At 44.4% G+C, this 26,529-nt stretch overlaps 1 protein-coding gene across 7 annotated transcripts in view; it reads right to left on the bottom strand.

Moving 5' to 3' along the window:
* The window catches only part of LOC119456428 (sex peptide receptor), a 441,000-nt gene that overhangs the window by 243,868 nt on the left and 170,603 nt on the right, over nt 1-26,529 (bottom strand). The window lies entirely within an intron of this gene.

The raw sequence follows: 26,529 nt of genomic DNA, 5'->3' as shown, positions 1-26,529 counted from the left end.
GCCAATATTTTCTTTTCTCCCTATGTCGTTTATTAAAATATTCGATTCGTCCAACGCATTGATCTATGTCAAACTCTGCGTCTTTGCAAAAATTTCACAATTCTGGGCCTGTATTTAAAGAAAAAACATTATTCCTCTATAACTAAGAGCACCTACGAACAAAGAGAGAGAGGTAGAGAGAGGGATTTGTGAATTTATTCTGAGGCGCCGAATTCACTAGGCGTTTGGTTGGAGCGGTTCGCCATTGGGCAGTCACCTTCACTGATAATGTGTTCAACATCACGACTAGCTAGACTTACGATCAAGTCTAGCGTAAGAGGTTTTAGTGAATACGGGCATAGACCATGAAGTGCACAAGACGCAATCTTTTTCCTATCCCTGTTATTTGCTTGCTAGACTTAGCCTTCGGCATGGCTAGAGTTCCGGCATGCGGGCGCGTGTTTGCCTGCGTTTACGTTGATGCTCCCAAAAATACGCCCCTAGCACAGTTCAATGTAGGTATGATTTCTCGCTTATGGCCAGAAACGCATTTGGCACTGGGAAAAGCTTGGGCCCGATGCGGCAGCTTAAGAAGCAAGCAACGGAGGGGTGGGGTGTAATGATGCTCGTCGTATGGTAGTGACATTTTGCGAAATAGCGCAGGACGTGCGTTGTATGTGCTTGCACTGCGAAATCGTCTCTAGTAGCAGCCCACCCCCGGAGCGTCGGCGAGGGTGGCTACTACTGTCCGTGGTTTCAAGATTTTCCTGTACATTCTATGCATCGTTTAATCCGATAGCATTCATTTTTGCACTTTGCCTGGAGCAATACGGTGCACCCTTGTTTAAAGCTTTGTCGAGCCTATGGGTCGCCGAATGCGCATAGGCAGTTGCGTACCTGGACAATACTTGGCCCGCGGGCATGCGACATTTTCTACCTACTGAAGTTAGGTATCATCAGTGGTGTTGCCAAATAACTGGCCAATTAGGCGAAATTACTTGTTAAATTTATTCTGTCAACGTGAGCATGTTATTGCGTATATTATTTACTTGTCATATTGTGCGTTTAACTGTGTCTCAGTTAGAAATATTGTGTCCGGTACACCTATTTGTTGGAAACATGTAAACACGAAAGCGGAGCATTAGCATGGTTTAACAATGCCGACACCATACCGCACTAAATGAGTACCTCGCCAGAAAAAATCGCTTAATCTGCGAATATGTTTCTTTCGCAGCTGTAGTCATATAATGACATCGTAGTTCCCTTTCCTCCGTGTAAACGGCCGCTGCACCCTGCGCAAATACTTGTGGCGCTTTATGACTAAGGAACTTTAAGAAACAGTAGAGGTCTGCAAATGTGTATTTGCGTCTGCATGTGTTTATGACAGTTGTCTGTCTATGGTGTGTGCCTTCTCATTTCCCAACCAACACCTCGCATGTCAGGTCATCACCTAGGCTAACATTTCCAGTTTATTATGAAAGCCAGAATCTTTATCTACCTCTCAATGTCGATGTATATTGACGTCTATAACTATAGCAGAGATGACTTGATCCAGCTCGTCAACACCTCGTCTTTCTTTGTTCACTTCACGTTACCTCAGTCCCATCGTGTGAAAACCGCGATGCTGGGCTAAAGCGAAGCGACAAAGCTTTCCTTACTGTGTGACTGCACCGCGATAAGTCAGCCACTGAGCAGATGCAAGAATTCAACTGCTGCCTTGTTTCCTCACGCCACCGTGACTTTCTGCGAGCCCAAGGCTTCCCTGTCTTTCGGCGGGAGAAATGTACGGTCGTCCGCAGCAGTGCACGGAAATGCCCTGTTCCCGGCAAAAACGACGAGCCACGAAGCAGCATTCGCTCGCCGCTCTGTTATTGCAGCGTCGCAGGCACATCCGCGGGGACATTTGCGACGGCCGATGTTCGCGAGTGCCCCTCTCGTGTCTTCTGACGACCTGCACTTAAATGACACTACTCGCTACACTTTACGGAGCTCGAGCTGCAGTCCTTGCTCTTCCCGCGCACGTTTGCTCTTTATTTTAGTCTCGTTTCCAACTTTACAGTGGCTACTAACTGAACTTTTCTCAGAATTGTCATCGTATCCTAACCCGTGTGCAACAGCAACGCCGTTAGCATATCACATATGATTTCTCTCTTTCTACTTTCCTTGCCCTTTTCGTTTTCCAGAATATAGCGCAAGCGTAGTGCTCTATGCTTACTACAGCAATACCTTTATTGCAATGCTAGTTGTAGGCGTTCTAGATTGAATATTACGAAACCATAGGCCAAGGCACGCGTACGTCATATATTGGTGTTGTAAAGCGCTTCAAGCTTGTGCATACATATTCATTCACATCCTCCTTACGATCTACGATTTATAATGCATCTAAACGAAACATTTCCTCGATGAAGTATTTTTATTATTAGAGATGCAAACATATACAAACACGAAGAGAGGAAGAGAAGCGGGCTAGCACTTTCAGCGCTGACGGCATAACGGCTGCCGATAAACGATGAAAACAACATGTCTTGGAAGATATCGCTTAAATTGACTAGAGTATATACATACGCTTATCCGGAAGCCTTTTCCGCAGTGCTAAATTGTTCGGCAGCCTTACATTTCTTTAAACCAACATGATTGCCTATTCTACGTCGAAAAGGCTTGTTAGGTGAAGTCATAGCCCCCTGTTTTTATTGTTTCTTCGTTCAGCCGCATAAGGAGAAACCCATGATTGAAATCTATTATTATTATTATTATTATTATTATTATTATTATTATTATTATTATGCCACCGCCCGGTTTAAAGGGTTCAGCCTCATCCATCCATCCATCCATCCATATCAGTTTATGTTTTGTGGTTAGGGTATTGTCAACTTCCGTTCATCGCACGTAAAGCGGAAACGAAGGTTCGGGCACGGAGCGACAGCAGAAAGTTGTTCATGCTCTAGCAACAACAGTTATACAATAATGTGGTGGACCAAGCGTTACTGGGTGTTTGTTAAAGTACACCAGAACGCTACGAAGGCTAACGCAGGCAGGACGGCGGCTTCCACCGACGCCTCCGCGCACGCACGCACTTCGATTATTATTATTATTATTATTATTATTATTATTATTATTATTATTATTATTATTAATATTATTATTAATATTAATATTATTATTATTATTATTATTATTATTATTATTATTAATATTAATATTATTATTATTATTATTATTATTATTACTATTATTATTATTGAGTTGAAAACATATGCGTTTGACAGGAAAGGGAAAGTGAGCAGCAGGATGGCAATTGCCACCGGAAGAGGCACAACGCCTGCCTACTCTTTAGAAAGGAGGAGATAGAAACATAGAAATGGAAGATAGGAAGAAGGGGAGGAAAGAGGAAAGAAAGAGCAAGATGACAAATGTCAAAGAATAAAGTAGAAATCTAGCAAGACTGCAGAAAAAAGAACTTCAGTCAAACCGTTAGGCGGACAGCCGCAAGCGTCGGAAACCTTTTCACAGTTTCATCGCCTCGGAAAAGGAAGCCTCATAATTTCTTTACAGTTCATCTCTTTATTAATGTCTGCAACTGAAATGTTGAACCCAAAGTACAAGTAAACGACTGATTCTTCCAATAGTATATTTTTAAATATGGCTTGACTGGGCACTATTTATTTTATTTATTTTATTTTCAATACTGCCACTCTCGGTTGAGAGCATAGCAGGTGGGCATTACAAAGAGACAATCATGTTAAAAAAAAAGAATGGACATTTTGTAAGCATGCGCTCATTTACAGGGCATTTAAAGCAAAGATCACGCACAAATTCCAATTAACATGTTAAAAACATGCATGCTGCGCACATGAAATGAAGTACAACCACGAGGAAGGATTACAACGAGTTTGCCAAGCAAAGAGAATCAACGCCTTGTCGATCATGCGCAATGTGCAAACAACATGAAATATTACTGAAAAAAATAAAAACGCGAAGCACAACGAGGCACAGGATTGCAATCTGTTAAAAAAAGGGAATTGAATAAAGAAGCAAGCAAGTGATAGAATAAGAACGAAGTTATGTGCAACAGCATAAGCAATCCCTTTTACCAAGAAAACCGGTACACATTTCATTGGCTATCACCAGCAAATATTAGGAAAGGAAATACATTGTATAAGTGCAGGAATCTAAGAAGACGGAACTAGCGTTCAAATGAGAGAGTGTGCCTGGCGATGGGGATGGTACTAGAGGTTAGATATATGTTCTAACTTTGCACTGAAAGCGGAGACTGTTTCCGCGTCCGTGATATTTGGATGTAACTGATTCCATTCACGTATCGTAAGTGGGAAAAAACGATTGCCCGAACGAGTCGTTGTTGAAAGAATATCCAATTAATGTGTATTTATGCTTATGACGAGTCGGGCGCGACTGTGAAAATGCGACATACTTAGACACATCTATATTATAGCTGTGATGCAGCAGTTGGTACAAAAACTTGAGACGTGCCTGCTTTGCTCTTGTGGATAGAGTCCTAATGCCAGAAGAAGTCAGAAGGTTAGTGGGAGAGTCCGTGTGTTTATACTTGTTATACACGAATCTTATTGCTTTGCGCTGTACTGACTCCAATTTTGTTATACTGGTTAGGGAATGAGGGAACCAAACTGTGTTAGCATATTCTAACACTGGTCTTGCGAATGTAGTGTATGCTAGAAGCTTTGAGGACGCGGGTGCCATTCTTGAACATCCTTTTACATAGAATAGCTTGCGCAGTGCGGCTGCCGTGATGTTGGCAACGTGTGTGTCCCATCTGAGGTCTGACGTCAACGTAACGCCTAAATACTTATGTTGTTGAACATTCGCTAGTGGTTTACCATTAATAGTTAAGTGAATTGGGACGGGTTCTGTTTACGTGTTACTGCAATGGTTACGTTTTTTTTTTACATTAATGGACATTTTCCATTTAGCGCACCAGTCTACTAACTTATCAAGGGACGCGTTGAGCTAGTTAAGGTGGTCTGTGATGCTGTGAATTTTCTTATATATAATGCAGTCGTCTGCGAAGAGCTTCATACTACAGTCAATGTTTTCTGTAATACCATTTATAAAGATAAAAAATAATAGTAGTCCCAGGACGGAACCTTGAGGATCTCCAGAAGTTACAGGGACTGTTTCTGATTTATTACCTTCGAAAAGCACGAACTGTGAGCGGTTTGTTAAAAAATCTTTTATCCATGAAAAAATAAATCCCTCTCCGATTACACTTTTTATTTTGTGATTAGTTTACTATGACATACGCAATCAAAGGCCTTTGTAAGTCAAGTAAAATCATGTACATTTGGCCGCGTTTGTTGATGTTAAGTGCGAGGTCATGAACTACCTCGGTTAGCTGGGCGATAGTGGACAAACCGCTACGAAATCCGTGCTGATTAGGGGACAAGAAGTTTAGTTTCTCAAGATAACGGTTATGTGTTTTAGGATGATGATTAGGACAACTTACACGAAGTGCTAGTAAGAGATATCGGAAGGTAATTTGCTACTAAAGACTTATCTCCAGATTTGTGAATGGGTATTATTTTGGCTTCCAGTCGTCTGGTAGCTGAGACAAAGTAAGTGATTTACGGAAAATTAGCTCAAGATACTTGCGGCACCATTCCGCATATTTGCTAAGGAACTCATTTGGAATATCGTCTAGGCCACTAGATTTTTTAGGATCGAAGTTTAGCAGTAGGTTGAGTATTCCTGCATCTGTGACTTCAAGACAATCAATGCTTGATGGACCAAGGGATGAAATCGGAGGAATGATACCGTTATCTGTGGTGAATACTGAGCGAAATAAATTGTTGTATGCATTAGCTTTTTCCTCTCTTCCTCGGGACCCGTGTGCGACGCCGTGGAATTATTAGTGCGAAGGTGTCTCCAAAACCTGTTAGGATTGCTTTTACTAAAACTAGGAAGGGTGACCTGAAGTAGTATTGTTTGGCATTTTTTGCTTTCTGTCTGAACTCTGCTTTCGAGCAGTGTAGTTTGTGCCGAATGGACGGTTCGCAGTTTGTGTTTTTCACCACCCTGCGCAGTCGTTTTATTCTTCGCATTGCCTGAATTACTTCACGTGTTATCCAAGGATTGTTCACTGTTGGTTTCCTTAGTTTCGTTGGTATGAAGTCAGCAATACAGTCGATAACAGTAGATTTGAACCTGAGCCAAAGTAGATTAGTATCAGTGGCTGCATCGGAAGGTAGCTGTGGAAAAATTTCAAACTCATCTGCGAGATGGGTTAGCACACTGTTATCGTCTGCCCTTTTAAAATTGGTTACAGTTGATCTACGCTGTTGATCTGCAAAGCTAAAGCCGAGCGGCAGCAAGCAGATAGGTATGCTATGGTCAGATATGCCTTCTACTACATCAGTTTGAACCTGGTCTATTGGAAAGTGCTGGCTAATAAGTATCAAGTCAAGTATATTTTTAGCTGTGTTTTGAGTGCGCGTTGGAGATGATACGATTTGATGAAGGTTAAAGTTCAACATTAGGTCTATCAGTGCGTCCGCGGCCGCCGACGTGTGGTTAAGTGTAGTCCAGTCAATGTCCGGAATGTTCGTCTCCCATTAGCAGGACACGAGAGCTGCGTACGTGATGTTGCATGAAATCTTGAATTGTGGTGATGCACTCGTAACCTGAAGATGGGCTTCGATAAATGCAACCAATAAATATGGGGGTGTCATCACAAGGAAGCCAGCAGAAAACGGCCTCGGCGTCTGTCACAACGGGAAGGCATACATATGAAAGGCATTTTTGATGAGTAAAGCGACGCCACCACCACGCGAAGGTCGGTCTTTGCGAATAGTGACATAATTGGGAGGAACAAGCTCATCATCAAATATTTCGGGAGAAAGCCATATTTCCGTAACCACTACTATATCAGGATCATGCACCAGTAAAAGACTTTCCAGAGCTTCTATTTTGATGAGAACGCTTCTCGCGTTAGCATTTAAAATGGTTAAGGCTTTGATTTACGTGTTGACGAATACATTTTACTATTGTCTGGTGGTGGTGGTGGTGGGGGTGAAAGCTTTATTTACGAAAAGGGTCCTGAAGGACACCAGGTGTAGAGGGCACCTCCCACGTCGGGACTACTGTCTGGACATTTAAAGGAAAACACTGCCGTCTTAATCAACTGCAAGAAAACAAGACTACAAGACGATAAAAGAGTGCAGCAAGCTAGTTCTGAAGTGGCAGCACCATCCGGTGGGAGGGGGAATGAAAGGGTGTTTACGAAGAAATCATTAGTATAAAGCAGCATGACGGCAGGGTGACGATCACTAAGACTTGGAATACAAAATAAATGACGTTGTAAAAGAGTCTACAGAGGTGCACAATCCAAGATTGGCAGTCTACTGCGCAAGTTTTGGCGGTTTTCTTTGATCACGTAGTTTAGCATATGGATGCAACTTTAACCACGTGGCATCTTTGAACGCGTGTGTGTTGAATTTGTTTGATTGCGAGAGCATTACTTGGCTAATGTGTGACCCCGCCGTCATCAGAAAGCCGTGGCAGAAAAACGGCACACAAATTACGCCATCTTCATCTAACCAATAAAGAAAAAAGGCGTTGGTGAGGATTCCATCCTCTGCCCCACCGCCACAGCGACCGCTCCGTAGCCGAGCGCGCTAATCACTGCACACCAGCGTTGCAATAGGTGACGGAAATGAATATATTCGAGCCTGTGCACATCATTGGGTTCTGCGTGGCGGGTGGCTCATTGGATGGCAGGGCGAGCGGCTGTGGAGCGAGCATGGCGAGCTGCAGCCTCTCGCTCGGCCTTTCGCGTTGTCGAGGACCAGCAGACGCTGTCGCCGGAGTCCATGACCAGGAATAAGATGTAACGTGCTTCAGGTACCCGTCGGATGATGACTACGAAATCCACCCAGAGTATGAGGTGGAGATGGGAACATCCAAATTATGTCATTAATGGCATAAACCTGAGCTGTAATTCGGGGTCAGGCGTAGTTCATATGTAAAAATCATAACCTTCGGCTTTTCTCCTTAAATAAAAGCTACGGCCTGTAAAATGCCGTTCTTGCAACGCAACGGGACCTTGACTACGGTAAGAAAAAGAAAGGAAAACGTTAAAAGGATTTTGCAGGGGTTCCTTGACTCGATTTTACTAAGTGCGCCTCCATTAGGATTTTCTGTCCGAAATGAGCTCTGGGATCAGAAGAAATGGTCTTGAAGACGCCGATGTGGGCTTCTGCAATCTATACTCTGGAGTCAATACGGTATTATTGGACTTGCGAAGCTCTCAGACGTGGATTAGCTTTTTTATATATCGTAATGTTCCGACGCGCGCATGCTCACGACACCGCCTACGTAAAGTAATATTGGCCTTCTTAGAATGAATATTGGATCGAGGAAATTAGACGAAACAGATAAATTCTTTATTACGAAATCTAAAAGCATCCAAGAAGATTTTAGGGAGGAAGCACGCGAGAGCCTAGAGAAGCGAAAGAAGAAAATTCCTACTCTCAGAAGAAAACTGCACTGCTTGAATCTTATGCTTATCTTATGCTTGTCACGACGTAAGCAAATAAAGATATGTTACGGCCGGCCTGACAGTCCCAACGTGGGTTGACCTTCATGACCCAATAAAGTTCTTCATACCATACCATACCACACCATACCATACCATGTGTCTTGGAAGGATTGGAAGCGAGCCAGCACAACTCCCAGACGCTGCACTAAAAGTGCAAAGGAGTATTCTGTGCTACCTTAGGCTGGGCTAACTATTTGTTCCCCCATCCCTAACTTGATTATATAAAGTTCTCGTACTCTTCGGTGAAGTACGTTTGCTCTCGTTGGGCCAAGCCACAATGAACGTATGTATAGAGTGTCGGCGGACTCTTGAAAGTCGAGCTAAGCATGGGACAAACAGCAAATCCCCCCAAAGGAACTACAAGCGTTCACGCCCCCTCCCCCTCCCCCCTTTTTGTGTGTTTTTATATTGTAAATTTGTACGCGAGGAATGAGGCGCATGCATGGCACAACGCTGAGAAAGCTTGAAAGGGAAACGACACAAGGAATATTTGAGCTTAAAATACGCAGCCGAGAGCATGGGGGAGTTGTGAGGAAGCATAGCTGCAGCTAAGAATCAGGCGAGAAGGCGGGTTCTTCCACTTTCAGCTCTCTAGCTCAAATCCAGACGATAATCGGAAGCGTTAACGATGTAACAAGGTAGTGAAAAATTGTCTAACATGTAAAATTATCTAACGATGTAACAAGGTAATGCAAATTGGCATGCTAATTCCCGCACTTTGGTCTGCAATTCAGTCCAACGATAGCGAGGAGGAGAAGGAGGAGGGAGAGAAAATAAAAACAGAAGAGGAAAGGCAGGTAGGTCAACCATGCGATTTCTGGTTTGCTACATTACACGGGGAGTAAGGAAACGAGGGAACAGAAAGAGGTAAAAAGAGTGACAGAGTGGGCACACAACAGGATGCGCAGCATGAATATAAACAATAGGATGGATAGTTGGTATTTCATTACGGGAAAAACTAGAGCGCAGGACTGACGAGACACGAAGATGCGCTTGTTTGCGTCGTCTTGCACTACAGATTTTCCAACAAGCACTATAAGTGATCACTGAAGCCGGTTCACTTCAAAGAGAGGAGAATGTCTTCCATACGCACTGCCGTACAAACTTGAGGAGCACCAATACATTTCTGGGGGAATAGTACTTATGAGATTCCAATGCTTGCCGCTGCTATAGTTGACGAATCGAGATTCTTCAAAGTTAGTACCACTCCCAAGATGCCTGCCGAGTAAACGTACTCTACTTGAGGACAGGGAAAGTAAAGCTCTAAAAAAAGTGGGGTTAAGCATGGCGCAGATCATGGTACAAGTAGCAACATCGGCAGTACATGTCATATGGCCTGTCAGGCCTTCACCCGCAATTGCAGCATATGCCTTAAAGTTTTCAAGCGACGCTTTCTTTTCCTATTCCTACATGTGAGTTGAACCTGCAGAATCTTGAAATTACAAAGTCGATTATCGCATTTCTGATTATTGTAGAGCCTGATTACTGATGGATTACATTATCTGGTCTCTTCCACACTAAAAATTTGTTGCCAATACATTGCCAATAAAAATATACCATATGTCCCATAATTTCTATGTTTAATTGTTCTGTGTGGTCATATGATTTTTCGAATACGCACGCATATGATTTTTTTCTAAGGAAAGGTATAGTCTAACTGCGAAGCTTCAAATGTGCGCGAAACTTCGCTCTATCACCATTCTCTCTATTTTCACCCCTATACACCCTTGTCCCACTGCGGTATAGCAAACGTTACGTGCGTCTGGTTCTCTTTCCTATCTTCTATTTCTCTCTCTCTCTCTCTCTCTCTCTCTCTCTCTCTCTACACAATAACGGCTGGTATACACTGCAAGAACAACGCAGCCTTGAAGTTTACTCAAAATTGTGTACATTTGCAACCTTTATGAAGAAAGAGAAATGTACGAAAATGATAGTCCCCATTCCAAGGGATGCTAGCAAGGCTGACGTAGATAAAGAAGGTAATAAGAGCATATGCGATGGCGGGTTATGTTTCCTGTCAAGCAAAGGCTGCTTTCTTTACACCAGTAAGTTATACAATGCGTTTCTCGTTGCATAGGTTAAAACGTATTACCCCAATGAAAGCTCATCTTTCAACAATAAAATGTGCAATTATTATTGAGATTTCACATCGTACTTTACGTCCAACAAAATTTTTCCTTTCATTTGAGTAGCAGATCAAGTACAAAATAGCACATTGAATCCAACTTAGAAAAAATAAACTCATTGATGCCTAATTATTCGGGAGAAAAATAATGCGCCTCTGTTTCTGGGAATTGCGCCATAAAAAAGGAAAAAGCTGCTGGTCGGGACAGATGTTTAGTGAAGTGAAGTGAATCTCGCTTATTAAGTAAACAATGTGAACCAATACATATTACAAACTATATACAGACTATACGCAACACAGATCGCAAGCTTGTGACTACGCTTGAAGTACATGTTGGAGAAAAAACTCCTAAGTATAGCACACTAATAATTTTATAACATCAGCGCTTTATTATGTTTCTTATTTCTGGCAGAAAAGGAAGTGAATGCTCATTGAAAACACAAATCAATGTGGTTCCAGCTATTTTTCTGACGAGTGGTCGTGAACATTCATGACGTAGTAGTGTACGCTTAGAAAACGAGGCAATACGGTCAATGAATCTGTACCATGTCATCAGCACCTCCACGTAGTGGTCCTCCATGGCCACAGACAACCCGTAAACGAAGTACAACGTAAACGCTGTGCATATAAAGAGCTGTTACCAAGAAATTCACATTCTGCAACAGATCCAGCACCGTGAAAGGCACATCAAGAAAATACGACCACCGTTCTCCCTATAATTAGATCAGAAATAAGTGACATCTTAAAACACACATCTGCCCACAGTAGTCGAAGGACATTGTTCAGTGGAACTGATAAGGCTTCGAATATTTGTTATATTTATCCCCTTGTTGAAATCATTCTGCGAATAGATCTCAGAAGACGTCTCACAACGCGTTTTCACCGGCTGCGACTGGGTACAACGGACACAAAGAAGCTTTTTATATTGTACTGGCCACGACGAGTACCCTCAGTGAAAATATGGCAGTACGGGGGAGGACCTTCAACATATTGTTTCAGAATTTCACTAACATTTCGAACGAAGAAACTGACTGGTGTCTAAACGGATCAGGCTTGATTACCGGCCGACTAGTCTGAATAAACTGCTGGGACTGTGGCCAACGCTGCTCTTCAGAAACGTGCGTTTGCTGGTCTTCAGAATTTTTGGAGGTCACTCAACTGTGGATAAATACTAGGATAAAAGTCCACGTACATTTTTGCTTCAGTGAAAATGACATTGTATGTACTCGTATAGGCAATGTATATCTGTGTGACATTGTATGCACTTTTCTCTCTTGTGGCATTTTGCATATATGTACTGTACAAGCGGTGTTTGTAACATTTTAGGCTGTGTTTCTCCTTTGTAAACTTTCGTGTTGTGCGGACTAGTCGAAATATTATTTTTGATGTGTGTTTTTCTACCTTTGTGATGTTGTGTGACATGAGATGCACACAACATCTGGGTATCATGGGTCTAACATCTGGTTAGAAGGGTCTAACTTCCATGAGACCCTGTAAAAAAGTGTGGTCGCACCATCAATTGGCACTAACATCTCTTTATTTATTAACGTCAATAAAAAATATAAGCATTTTTAAACTCTATTTGCGACGCGATGGCGCTAGTCTAATTTGTGTGTACATCTGCGATCTAACTCTTACTCTCCAATGGACCTTGACACCTCTGTATGGTGAAATCAGTCCTGGAAAGGCAACTGCTACGACCGCGCTTTGTCGCATGTTCTGAATAAGACGGAATTCTGGGCCAGTTGGTATTCAATGAAAACGAAAAATAGTGAGACACACCACGGACTGAGAAAGATGCACATTCGTTGGGTTTATTGAGAAAATTGCTGGTGTAAAGGTGTTGCAACTAATAGTACCTTTATTTTTGTTTTGGTTTGTTTTGTTTACTTTTGCAATTTTTTATACTTTGTGTATGCTTGTGCGTGTGTGATATACGTGCGTGTGCTATATGGGGCAAGTGGTAGCCAAAATTGTTTCCTGAGATCATTATCATCATCATCAGCCTATATTTATGTCCACTGCAGGACAACTGCAACAGCCACACCAAACCGCGCTTGAGTCGCAGGCATACACGGAGCACATGCCCGTATATGCGCTATAATAATTTTCCACGTCACCTGGCACACAAGTTATCTTTAACTGAGTGGAACACTCCAAATATAAGGCGCACCAGGCTACACGAACTGAACCCTTGGCTCCAACTCCGACCTCCACCCGGGATTCACCGTGAGGCATCGCTTCTATACCGGCTGTGGTTGGGAGTGGCTTTCACGAAGGCGTAGTGTACTTTGGTCGGAATCACCGAAAGTGCTACGTGTGACGTCAGCGGCAGCGAAGAGAACATCGAACATTTATTGTGTCACTGCGATCGATTTCAGTCGGAAATACAAACATTATCGAACGCATTGCGACTACTGGACGATTGGCGGTTGTCCGTGCAGGTGTTACTTGAAGACCGTCCCCATCGCTCGTCGGCCCTCAAAGCTGTGAAGGCACTGTTGTCTTTCTTGAGGGCGACTGGGCTATGTGAACGCCTTTGAATTGCTCAGGCCCTCCGCGTGCGTGCGCGAGCTCACCGTGTCCTTCTTCGCCCCCTCCTCTCTCTATCTCATCTTTCTATTCCCTCTTTCCCATCCCCCAGAGTAGAGTAGCCAACCAGACGCATTTCTAGTTAACATTCCTGCCTTCTCTCTTTCTCTCCTTCTCCTTATCCTCCTTCCATGCCCTGTAAAAATTCACCGCGTGCCCACGTGCCGCTTTGTTCATGCGCCACAGGCTGTTCGGTTCGGCGTTGACTGCAGGTTCCATCTCGCACCGCAGTCAACCACCAGTTGTTGCGACTCGTGTCCGAGCGGTCATTACGAGTTTGCGTGGCTGGCGATGTGCCAGGCGCCGAGCGATCATGAGGTCCGGTGCAAAAATAATATGCAAAAAATTGTTTATTTACAGCATATACATTTTGAGAGTTTCTATGTACGAGCATGAAAGAGCGCACCTTCAGGGCACTGAAGGTCGGCTTTTCAGCACTTCATCCCCCCCCCCCCCCCCCCACCTCCTCTTCTCTCGTAGGAGAAATTCACTGTTATTCTCCTCGGCCAATCACAACCGGCAAACTGTTCGCCAAATCCCGCCCCTGACTTTGCACCACTGCGCCGGATTCAGCCTACAAGGTTGCGCAAACGCCCCCGCATACGGGGAAACGGCGTGGCCCTTTGGGAACCTCAACTTTGTGTCGTTCCCACGGAAATTCTTCACGTTGGTCCTTTGCAAGCTTTAGGGATCTTTCCATGACGATCATCTTGACAGGGCCAGGAGACGGGCCTTCGCAGTAAATATCGTTTCCACGAAGGGTGGCGTTATCGTCGTCTGGAAGTGGGCTCTTTTGTTTGACTGCTACAGTCTATACCATGACAGAAACGAGCGATGTTGCCGTTTAACGACGCACGAGACCAATGACCCATTGCAGCCTGCGGTCTCAGAATTCGTCTCGCCCAAACGCCGAAGATACGAAACTTAATTCCTTGTCGATTAGTCTGAGATGACGCTGATCTAGTCGCCAGCTTCCCGGCCTGGCAAAGACGAGGAATGTGAATGGCTTGCCATCGCTGCAGATTTTCCGGTGCAGCATCCTTTGTCGAGAAGAGCCACCGGGCACAACATTGTTAAACGCCAATCGTAACAAAGCATAGATTTTTCTACCGAAGTTCGTGGGCGCTGCAAACGCGTTGCTTGCAGGTACCCTAGTTACTAGCGTAATGCGCTTACTCGCCTTGTCGTGGCTCGTCTTCTGTCTATCGCACATGTCAAGAGCGCTGTGCTTATGTCCTTGTCTTTCTATTTCTTTTTCTCGGCTGTTTCTTGTGCCATTTGCACGAGCACTGTTTCGCCGGTGGCTGGAACTGCACGTCGGATTCGCTGAGCCTCAGAACGCCTCCTTTTGCCAGTAACATCTTTCAGGGGCTTTTCAACAGCACTTCGGCAGCGCTTTCGAAGCTCTCAAACCAGGTGGCACCAAACTGTTTGTCTGTAAACTGTTCCGAAAGCATGTGTATGTACACCCAGTACAAGAAAAAATACAGCACAAGGGTCGTTTGGCAACTTCAAAACTTGACGCAGAATATCCATTAGCATCCTCAGAATGTAAAAATAAAGTCGAAAAAACAACAACTTAAATAAACCAACCTTTCAAAGCCGTAGGTACTGTGCTCAGAGACTCAAAGACGATACTGAGAGCGCGTGGCGGGCGGTACTTATTGCGCCGATGGCGAGCTATGGGGACATCGAGATCATGTGTTTTAGTATAGGATGAGCGCGAGAGCGTTTGTGATGCATGATGGCCGCATTTCGTCCCCCAGGCGACCAGCCAGCGATCACCGGTGGTAATCGCCGAGCGCGGCCGCGCGCGTCATACCTTGGAGGTAATCTGCGCTGGCGTTGGAAAGCTACCCGAGATAGCTGAGGGCTTCGTGTGCGCCGTGTTCTCGCGCACCTAGTTCGCGTTGAAGCGAGAGGCAGCACGAAGGGAATTTCGGTTGCCGCTGCTGTCACTCTTCATGACGCCAACGTTCTCACAGCGAGCGTCCGTGGTCATCGAGTCAGATGCATTCACGGTTGCTTGTGTGCGCATTGCACCGTGCTTATTAATTATTTAGTAAGCGAATATTTACAGCAGTTTATAGAGCTGATAAAGTTACTAACCTTACCACGCATATCTTTCTAATAATTTGATGTCGCAATAAATATTTCACCGCGAAACTGCGATTTTTTGCGCATTGTAATAATCTTGAATTTAATGCAGGTATAACCACTCTATCTTTCTCGCGCCGTTTTTTTCTTTCATCCACCCGCCTCATCGCTCTCTCTCCTAGGGCCTTGCAATCCCTCCTCGCCTTCCCGATGCGGAGCAGGATGTGAACATTATATATATATATATATATATATATATATATATATATATATATATATACAGGCCGTCAAACATTTTAGCGTTTCATCAAAGGAATTTATCTCCCTCTTCTCTCTCGCAAGCGCAAGGACAAAGAATTGGCGCGGAACACCCACCGCCTTCTATTTATAGTTCATTCATTCAAGTCTCAAGGTGCCTTTGAAGACCTTGTTGAAGAAACAAAATTATGCACGTCCCACGCACTGTGGGATTCAATGTGATGCGAAGCACTTTGCAAGTAGCTGGCTATGCAGGGCTGTTTCAGGTTCTTTGAAGTGTTACCAACGAGGACCAACGTGTTTGCTCATGGCAATCAGTTGTTTGTGCGCCTGACGCGAGAGTCTGTGTGACGACAGTAGCATGACAGCGACCACGGTGACGACGATCGTATGACGGCGACATGATTTCTACTCCGCACGTTCGTCGTGAGTTTACGACGCGCCGATTGGTGTGTTCTACATATGTAATAATTTGGCGAAAGTGAGAGAAATACGGATTGTGACGCCGTCTGCGAAGATCTAAATGTTATACAAACGTGCGTAGCACGTACATATGTCTAGTCATGTGGGGTATGTTAGCATTTTGTACTGCTGCGAAGAAACGTTAAAACCCATTCGACATAGCTCATTGGCGAAGACATTACGATGTGACACAGCATCTAAGCTGTTACGAGGAAAGAACTGAGAAATGTGGGCCGATCCCAAAAGCGGGGAAGTTTAACGCAGACCTTCAAATCGATAGCTGTCTCGAGAGAAGAATGCCAGAAATTGGCACTTGATGCACATGCCAAATGTTCTAGAAGAGCAGTATTATAGTGGGCTTTGACAAATGATAAGTGTGCGTGCGATGATGGGCTAATTAAAAAAAATCGATCGTGGCTTTATGGTTAGAGCAATGGCAGCTGCGCTGTGAGGCAGGTTTCCGATCCCAATGTCGGTCATACATTTCTTTTTATTGAACAAGGCCAAACTAGGTGAGACAAAACTCTATTACTACAATGTCCCAGGAATGAGGCCAAGTATGCTTCGCATTAACATAGGCCCAGCTGCAACTTTCACGTTTGCGTGTAGTCCTTGACCTGCAGGACTTTTCATGGTACCGCACAGAGTACTCGAACACGACTGTAGTAAGCTACAACCCCACCCATTGTATGAGTAGTCTATCTATGGACAGTAGCTACTCACCAAAACAGAGTGGTCCAAGTCAGCTGGCATTTTTTATTGGCTTTTTTTTTCTATACCCTTCACCGATTATACTACGTGCCCAAAGACACGGTAGGGGATCCTCTACATGAGACGAATTTATTCCTTCTTGTAGTTCAGACATACCATGTCCCAGCGATTCAGCGGGCGTTCCGGTATTTCGGACCTGCTGTTACTTGTATGATCATTAACCAAGCGTAATAGCGTCTACCCAGGACAAAGCGCAATTATGATGGGCGTGTTCTGTCTATCCCCCTGCTGTGAATCGCGCCACCTACTAGCCGAGCGCACGTAATCTCCATTGAACAGCGAATCACAGTAAACATGAGTTTCTGCGCCCTCCAGTTGTACCTTGCACGATTGGATATAAATTATTTTATCCGGAAAAAGGTAAGGGTGCGTTTGGAAGTGGTGTATTATTATTACCTAAACAGGCAGTGGCAAGACGTTGCAGTGAAGTACATAAGTGCGAAGTGGCACTGCCTGTTCTGCAAGCGGGAAACGCGTTTCTCCGAAAGGTATTTAAGAATCACGAGGAAGCACTTTACGGTGGGATTCTATTCCCCTTATGCCCTTTCCCCAGCGGTGGCCAGCCGACCTGAGAACTGGCTAACCTCCCTCTCTATCCGTTTATTCCTCCTCCTCCATAGAGGCCCACCATGGAGCGCCGGTTGATACGGTCTTCGAACCAGAAGGCGATGAAGGTGAAACTGAAGTTCCTTCTGTCAAGCGATCTATCCCGTTATACGTAGTGGCACGGGAGGGGCATTTATTTTTCTAACGCTTTCTAGCATTCTATTTTCTTCTTCTTTTCTTTTGCCTCACTTTAACGTATGTCAGGCGATCTAGGTGTACGACTCTGACACTCCCGCGGCCTGTAATGTGTGTCCGTACATATGCGTTTTTTATCTCTATCTCTCTCTTTCTTTGCGTGTACTCTTTTTAACTGTCGTCCCCCCTTACCCCTTCCTGTGTTCAGAGTCCCAAATTGAATGTTTATCTTCCAGTTAACCTCTCAGCCTTTCGTATGAATTATCTTTCTCTATATAAAAATTAGAACAAATCAATTAAGGAGAAAACACGTCTCTGGGACACTCATATGGTAGTTGATGGGGTAATAGAGGTATCTTTTAACTCATATGGCACTGTTAATGTTGCTATTTTTAAAGAATATACCTTCTGCGCATGCAACTCATCTGTGAGGGGAGTTCATGACTGACTAACTGAGTGACTGACAAGTTGAACGTTCGAAAGCAACATAAATGTTTTTATAACCGAAATAATTTTTACACCGAGGAATTCATTTTTGTGATCCTATAAAAACCCCAAACACGAGTGTTTTTTTTTCCTCCTTCATCGCAACGCGGCTGCCATGTGTGTAAATGGAACCCGTTCAGTAGCCGAACGTTATAGTCACAGCTGAGTCACCTCGGTGGGTAGATTTTCTACTGTATAACAACTACGCGTAATGACGCGCACCTTGTTGCTTGATTTCAGAGTGTGTATTTTGCCTGGTCACTGCCTGTGCCATGACAAAGGACAGGAAGTGAAGATCTGGCACGCAGGGCACAAAGTGATATACCTGTAGGAAGTAAGAGGTCACAGTTATGCGTGCCGTTGGCACCAATGCATAGCGCATAGTGAATTATAGATAAATTTGGTTTAGCGATTAGTAGAAAGAAATGACAGTGCTTGAACATAGCTATTCCCATGTTAATTAGTCCAGCTATGTCCTTTCAGGAGTAAGCGCCGGACAACACAACTGCGAGTTGCTTCGCTGATAGAGAAGGGAGAAAGGAAGGAGAGGCGGAAAGCTAGGGAAGTCATCCAGACAGTCGTCCGGTTCGCTACCCAACACAAGGATTACGCTGAGAACAGTTAGCATACCTGCCTTATTTGCCTGTGTTGGCACTGATGGACTTGGCTTGCAACCTCATGCTTCATATATAACGGTACCGAATGATCTTTCAGCGTCAATATGCGCTAATATTTCTGCCGCAGAATGAACTGGCTATTCCAAAAGTCATGACTAAATATATGGTAATCATCTAGGTTAAATTAGCAAGAGTCTAGTGGAAAGCCGCTTCTCAAAAGAACGGCTTCGCAGTTCAAGAAACATTCGTACTTTTCTGTGCGATTTTTTGTAGGCCTGGAGCAGATGATTGTTCATCGGTGTGCCTTAAGCAAGTGGAGAGAGGACGCTGGCGTGTTAGTGTCCTGGTACGTTTCGTAAAGTACAAGTTTTGTAATAAGCTATTCTGAAATTCGTTTCATGAGGTGAACACTTCCTCCAGTTTAAGCAACAGAAAGTGAAAAAGCCTGTCAGAATATTGTCTCCCTTTCTCTCCCTCCTCTCTATTTCTTTTGCTTTGAATTTTGTTCATCTGTACTTTACTCAGTGTTTATTTTTTTCTAACCACATTTTCCTAGAACACACAGGTACTCTTCATCTCCTGGCCGCAGTCTTCTCTCTTGCTCATTTATTTTATGTTTTCTTGTACGTTTGCGTAGAAAAATAGGAATGCTAATGCTTTCGTGAGCTTTTTACATGAGTATCCTCTTTTCCGCTGTGAACACTGTTTATTAATGATTCCTTCAGCAGGTGGTTTCGCGAATACGGAGCCTCGGAGATGGACGAGCAGCGTCACAACTTCCTTTCATGCTACCAAACATTAAGACATGTTTCCTACGTAACGACATTCGTAATGCTAGTGCTTCCATAATGCGCTCTGCGCTGGATCAGTGACTGCGAGTGTTTAAGCCATGCACTTAAGGCATGCGTCTCCGGCGCGCATTGTTAGCTATGATATGCGAGCGTTTCGTCTCCGAGCGAACTGTGCTTTCTGAACGATGCACTGCATCAGTTCCTCAAGTGCCCCATTCGCATATACGCACCGTCATATACCACTTGGAGACGAGGGAACGCTGCCCGGGATGTTCTTTTTCCTCCTTCGTGGGGGTAATTGGCGGAAAGCGTACGACTTCTCCTAAGCTGGGACGAACGGCGACGTGGCTGCCCGTTCATTATTTAAGACAGTTACTGCGTCGGAAACAGCAGAAATATTGCGTAGAGTGAACGGCGAAATAGATAAAAAAAAGAAATGGCTCGAGACGAACCCTTATGCGGCAGCTCCTGTATCCCCTGAGAGAGCCGTGGGGAAGAAGCGTTCGTTCATTCTAAAGGAGGAACGCACTGGCTGAGGCTTAGGCGGCTAATTGCGGGATTTCGTTGTCTTAGCTTTACCGCGTCTCATATATTATATGGTACCAACGGTGAGCCGCCCAAGCCGAATGGCGCGAGTAGCCTGTTTTGGCAGCTAAGGCGCACGACTTAATGATTCGGTGGAGGCTGCATCATTTAAAAGCTGTATAACGTGTTCTTTAAATGTTAAGGAGCAGAATATATTCGCCGGCTTTTTCTCAAGTATCAGTATGAACCAACTGGCCCAGCAAGGAGCACTTCTACAGCAGAATATAGTTTGCGGGTTTTATAGCCCTGATTTTGTCCCTTAGATTGCAGCCGGTGACATAGCTCATGTTGTTAACTCGGTTTAGCATTGATTATGCGGCGTGTTTTAGCGCCTCGCTCAATTAGTTGATGTGATCTTTAAGAAGAACACTCGATGTAATGTACAACAGAAACTTTCTTTTATTGTCTAGCTTTCTTGTCTGCGGTCAATAGGGCAATACCGCTAAGTAAAGCAAAAACGAAAATGAGCTCTGTCAAGAGCTATATTGTTGCAAAGCCATCTCAGCTGCCCACAAAACGTTTTGGTCACATCGCGTTTCAAAGTTAGCCTTCGCTCAAGTAATCTATAAATGGAGACGTCCAAGGGCAGTGCTTAGGCGTGCCGAGAGCAAAGGTGTGGGGATTTGATCGAGTCATCTAATACTCAAAAACCGCGTGGAAGAACCTGCGGTATTCCTATATGCAGCTTAAACGCAATGCTAAGTTCATTTACGACACAAAAAACTAATCTTTCATAAATCTCCTCCATGACGTATATAGCTACATAAGATAAAAAGGATACCAATTCCCTATATTGGTTATTTGGGGAAGAATACGGAGGATCATTAGTTAGATGTCTATTGTGGAACAGCTTTAAGAATTGGCTATCAGGTCGGTTTCTTTAGTTATTTACAACTTTTAAGAAGACGCGCAGGATATATCAGTTTCCTAGTACACTAAGTCGTAGGTGAATATTGCAAAACATATAGACCTAGCTGTCCTGTAATCCCTATTGTTGTTCCTACAGTGCGTTGGATAAAAAAATTATAAGGAATACCCCCAGTGCCATAAAAACTAAGTCATACTTCACTCAGTTCATGTCACTCATGTCGCGATTCCAGCACAAAGCTCGCATATAGAAACGTAAGGTTGGCGGAAGAAAGAACAAGCATTTGTGTTTGTTCTTGTTTCGCTAACCTCACGTTTCTCTTTCCAAACTTCGGTGTCTTGCGCTGCAATCACGCCATGCATTTAGACAAGCTCGCCCAAATCACTGTTCGAATTCATGTCACTCACTGTCTTCTCCACCCTTCACAGGAGGCTTTGTCTCTTAACGAGGAACGAGCCTTTTGGGCAGCGTACATTGAAGCGTTACCACAACTGGCCGTGTTCATAAGGCGAGGTATTGCCGAAGCATATGCTCGCAACACTTTAAAAACTCTCTACGGCCGAAGTTAATTTTCCGTCCGTACTTTTCTTGCGAAGTGTGTGCAAGATAGTTATAAAGGTCATAATCGTTAATAAGCACATTCAATTCATGGTCAAGATAATCTAGACGTTCAACATTAACCACTTGAGTTTTATTGCACACTCCAGGCGCATTTCTGCCATCGGCGTCGGCGTGTTGATGTTCCGTATAGAGCACTGCACGGGCTCTGGCTTACCCGAAAGCCCGGGCCCGGCCCGGCCCGTGGGCCGGGCCGGGCCGGGTAGAGCAGTTTTATCACGGCCTCGCGCCGGGTTAGGGTTTTTTGACGCGGGCCCGGGCCGGGCTCGGGCTTTCTGGTGGTGTGCATGTAACGTGCAGCGAGTTATTCGCGGGCGTCTCAACTCTGAAAAACACGTATTTTTCGGTCTCGGGCCGGGTTCGGGCCGGTTTCGAGCCGGGCTCGGGCCGGGCTCGGGCCTAAGGTAAAGGGCCACGGGCCGGGCCGGGCCCTGGTCTCGCCATAAAAGTTTTGATCGGGCTCGGGCGGGAAGCCCAACGTAAAAATGGGCCCGGGCCGGGCCTGGGCTGAAAAAATCGGCCCGTGCAGTGCTCTAGTTCCGTATAATGTGCAAGGGCGATAACTTCGCTGCCACGCGCCGTATGCTGTATTCGCGAGTGAAAACATACGAGGATGAGCTGACGATGGCTGCTCAATCTCGCGCACGCAAGGGAGGAAAGCGGTGAGGAAGCGCGTCGTCTTCCGTGGCGCGCAAGGCACCGTGGGGAGGGAGGAAGGGGGAGGCGTGTTCTACTCCGGCGGCGGCTAAGTATGGCGCGACAGCGCGGGCCCTAACTTCAAAGCAATCTGCAACGGAGAGAGAGTGCGCTGAGTGCTGAGAGGTTCGTGTGCTCTGTGTTCTCGCCGAATTCGCGTTGAAGCGAGAGGAAGCGAGAAGTCAATTCGCTCGCTGCTGGCGCCGTGATTTCTCACTCCAGCGTTTTGACAGTGAGTGTGCGCCGTCATCGAGTGAGATGTTCACGTTTTCTTGTGCGTGCGTGACACCATGCATGCTAATTTAGTTAGTAAGCGAATGTTTACAAGTTTATACGGCCAATGAAACTAATATCCTTACTTGAAATAGTTCTACTAATTTGCTATCCCGATCGATGCTTCGCCTTTCGAGAAAAACTGCGACTTCTTTTGTTCACATAATCAGAATAGCTTCGAAATAAGGTCGCACCAAATTGGAGTAGAGGGTAAGTGTTTGAAAGCCATAGTCGTTAACATGGGCCGATATTCGGCCCAATATTGCATATGAGCCCAAAAACCTGAAATATTAACTAGCACAAGTGCACTGTTAATGTTATGCGGGGCACAACGTGTTGCGTAGACACCCATAAGCATAATTACTTGTCGGAGGATTCTGCCGATAATTTTTCTGCGCTTTCGACATTTATTTCTGTTCCAATCCATGTGATCCTAACTGCCAAGATCAGCGAAGCTTGCCATTTAGTCCGCTGCAGCGGTAAGCGACTAATAGCAGATGTCCCATGCTCTTTATGACCTCAATATACTTGAGTTCTCGGTGTTACAGCACGCGTGTATTTATCTTTACCGGTTATATTGCCACGTGCTGCAAACGTCGGTTCCGTACGAAATGCCTTAGGTAGTACATTATGATTAAAAAAGTAATATTGCTGATGATGCTCGTGCCAAGCCACGATCGTGTTACTAAGGCGTAAAATTACACATCGTTCTTCAGCAAGAGGAAGCATGCTTGGTTCAGAGAACCAAGAAGCACCGGGTGCCCGAAACAGGAAATTAAACCCGCCTTGCAACACGCCTCGTCAAAGGCAGTTTTATTTTTTCTTGCACGTGGCTCCTCCTTCAATGAGTTCATCGAAGCACATCGGACCGTGCAATGGCAGGCCTGGTGCAGCACTTGCATAGCCGTGTATCCGCGAAGAACGCTTTGTTTAACGGAATGAGTTCCACGCTCGGAAAGCCACAATTTGTAATAAAGTGTCAAAATGGTATCGGCAAAAATATATGAGTGCGCGTGGGGTAGGAGGAGAATTAAGGGGCACACCACAATGGTAAAGGTGAAACCCAAACAGGCTCCTCTGAGTGAGAATATTGGAGTCGAAAAAAACTGCGTTCAGATTTGCTGAAGTTTCTTTCGTAAGTGTCGTCCCCCATTTTCCGTCATCGCGATCGCTGTGTCGTTAATTAACGGAAATTGCCATCTTGAGCGGCGACCACCCGAACATCGGCCAATGAGTAAAGGACCTTACGTAATGAAAGCTTTGTGACTACGGATCCTTATCCTGGTTTGCATTTTTTTTTTTAGATGAACCGGCCTTTTAGAACGCACTGCACAATGGTAAAGCTGAAACCCAAACAGGGTCCTCTGAATGAGAATATTGTAGTGGAATAAAAAGTGGGTTCAGATTTACTAAAGTTTATTTCGTAAGCGTCGTCTCCCATTGGCCATCGCCGCTATCATTGCGCCGTTATATAACGGAGATTGCTATCGTGAGCGGCAACTGCCAGTAAACCGGCCAATGAGAAAATGCCTTTATGTAATGGAAGCTGTGTGGCAGCGGATCCTTAACCTGGTTTTCTCTTTTTAGATGAACCGGCGTTTTTGAACAGATTTATCTGTGTAATTATGTTCGATGCTTACACTGGTCGACCAGTGTATACGGCCATCGGCTGCATACTTTATTTTTCTGCTATTTATCTATGGCTCTCCTCCGCATTAGCGTAGCCAAGCGCACGTCCTTCAGCTCAATCCTGTAATGCCCAACGTATCAATATGCTATGCTGTTTTGATGCCTTAACATTCTGGTTTAAGCACTGGAAACCTTACGCGTAGCCTTAAGTAGTGTTTTCAGTACCATTGAGTAAGTCTCCAGTTGTAGATAGGACAGCAGACTAATTACTAGTTAATTAATTATTATAATAATTGAGTTAATAATCGACTAGCATTTCTTTGTTCTTCTTTGTTTGTTTGTTTTTGTACAAGCGTACTCTTTATAACCAGAAATGAAGATGAGCAAGTTCAATTAAATTTCCTTGGTGTGGAAATGTTACAGCGTTAGGATCCACGCGCTCGCGTTCTTATAATTTGTGCTTGTGTTCCTGCAATCGCACATAAGACCACCACCCGACCTGAGTAGTCACTCTGTCACCTGAGCAAACTCTGAGACCACGAATTGTCAATCTGAAGGCGCAGTAATCGTCAGCTCGGAGTATAGTGGAGCCCATATTAGAACAAGGTAACCAGAAATCCGATATATTCGGGCAGTAAAAGTGCAAGATAATGTCAGTGGCAAGCTTTCATCTCCGATTAATCCCATCTATACTATAAGTATTTAAAGTCAGATCTTCGCTGTCTTCTTTCTTTAGCGAAGCACTTGTCCATGTGCTATACATACTACGAGAACACTAGTAGTATGCATTAGAAGTATGCACTGAAAGTAGAAAACAACGCATACTATAGACCCCCCCCCCCCCCCCTTGACCATCCACACTAGTAAAATTGCGTAGCCCATAAAAAACAGCACAGTGAAAAGCACTGAACGCTCTTGAGCACTTTTCTTTTAAGTAGCAGGAATATTAAACCGGCACTAAGTGCCGCATTGGATACCTTATGTAAACGCAACCCACTTCTATATTTGCCTCTATGTGAACTTCATTTGTACTTATACGCGCTTACATGTGGTCTGATATGCGTACTCATTTTTGGGCGCCTTGTGAGATAAATCTCGCTGTTATTTGTCTGTACGTGCATTGTCTCATCTGCGTATATTTTGTTCATCTTGCTCGTGTTAATCCTGCACCGCATTGCGCCTTTGTGTATGTGTTCGGGATTCAGTATAGCGCATATCTGTCTCTGGGACTTTTGTACCTATATGTTCCACTGTGTCTCAGATATATATATATATATATATATATATATATATATATATCTGTGTGTGTGTGTGGGGGGGGAATTCATTTACACACTTATCTAACTCCGCTATAGATGTACCAACCCTGTGAGGTTACTTACTTTATAACAGTTTTCTTCTTTTTGTTGCTATTTACGTTAAAAGAAGTAGGCTTCACGATTATAGGCGATTAAATCTATTTCGTTCATTTGCATTAAAAAAGGAAAAAAATTAACGCAGGCAGCCGACGACTTCAGAAAGGGCAATATTGTTAGGCAACTTAGTAATTGAATAAAAGGGGACAGTTTTTTTTACCTCCCTTGTCACTAGAGTTGCTCACCGAGTCCTACACGTTTTCAACAGCTCGTCCTATCCCTTTGGCTAGAGCCGCTGAACGATACTGTGAACGCTTTATTAAATATTTTACTCAAGAGCAACATCCTCTGGAACCATCCGCAATTACAATAATTGTAATAAATTACCTCCTTCGCTCCTCTCTCACATCATGGAGTGTGGCCTCGGTTTTATGTTGTAGGAGTTCCGGCCAACGGCAGGCCATGAGGCCAATATTTGAATATACAGTAAGGGCCACCGCCACCTACCGCTGTCAGTGTCGCATACATACTATATTCATGTCTGTGGGTAAATACATTAGCCGCGCATTTGAGCTGTATCCTTTTAGTGCAGATCGCGATTACCTTGCGAAACCAGTGACAAAAGAGTGGACACTGTTGACAGGCATCGCTGCAACGTAGGTTTGTGATTAAAGTTATACTCCTGCTGAAGGCAAAGCTTCATAATGCTAACTTTAATAGACGCAGATGCTGATGTAAGCATGACAAATGGTGCTGGGAAGATTGAGACTTCAAATAATCGGCAGTGGTCGAATAGCGAATGCCTCTTGGTGGCAGCATTCCGACAAGCCACCTTGTCTTCGTCAAGGCAACAGCTGCTTTCCTTGACAGCGTTAATATATCTCCCTCTCCAACCACGCACCCAAAGAGGGAGCAAAATAAGAGGGCGCGTAGAGTAGGGTTATGAAAATGAAAACTTCGAAAGGGGCTGGGGTGTGGAATGTGTTTAGTCATGATAGAAAGAGAAAAAATGGGGGC

The sequence above is a fragment of the Dermacentor silvarum genome, chromosome 6, assembly GCF_013339745.2.
Source record: "Dermacentor silvarum isolate Dsil-2018 chromosome 6, BIME_Dsil_1.4, whole genome shotgun sequence".
Taxonomy (NCBI): Eukaryota; Metazoa; Arthropoda; class Arachnida; order Ixodida; family Ixodidae; genus Dermacentor; species Dermacentor silvarum.
This window is presented reverse-complemented; position numbering and strand designations above follow the sequence as displayed.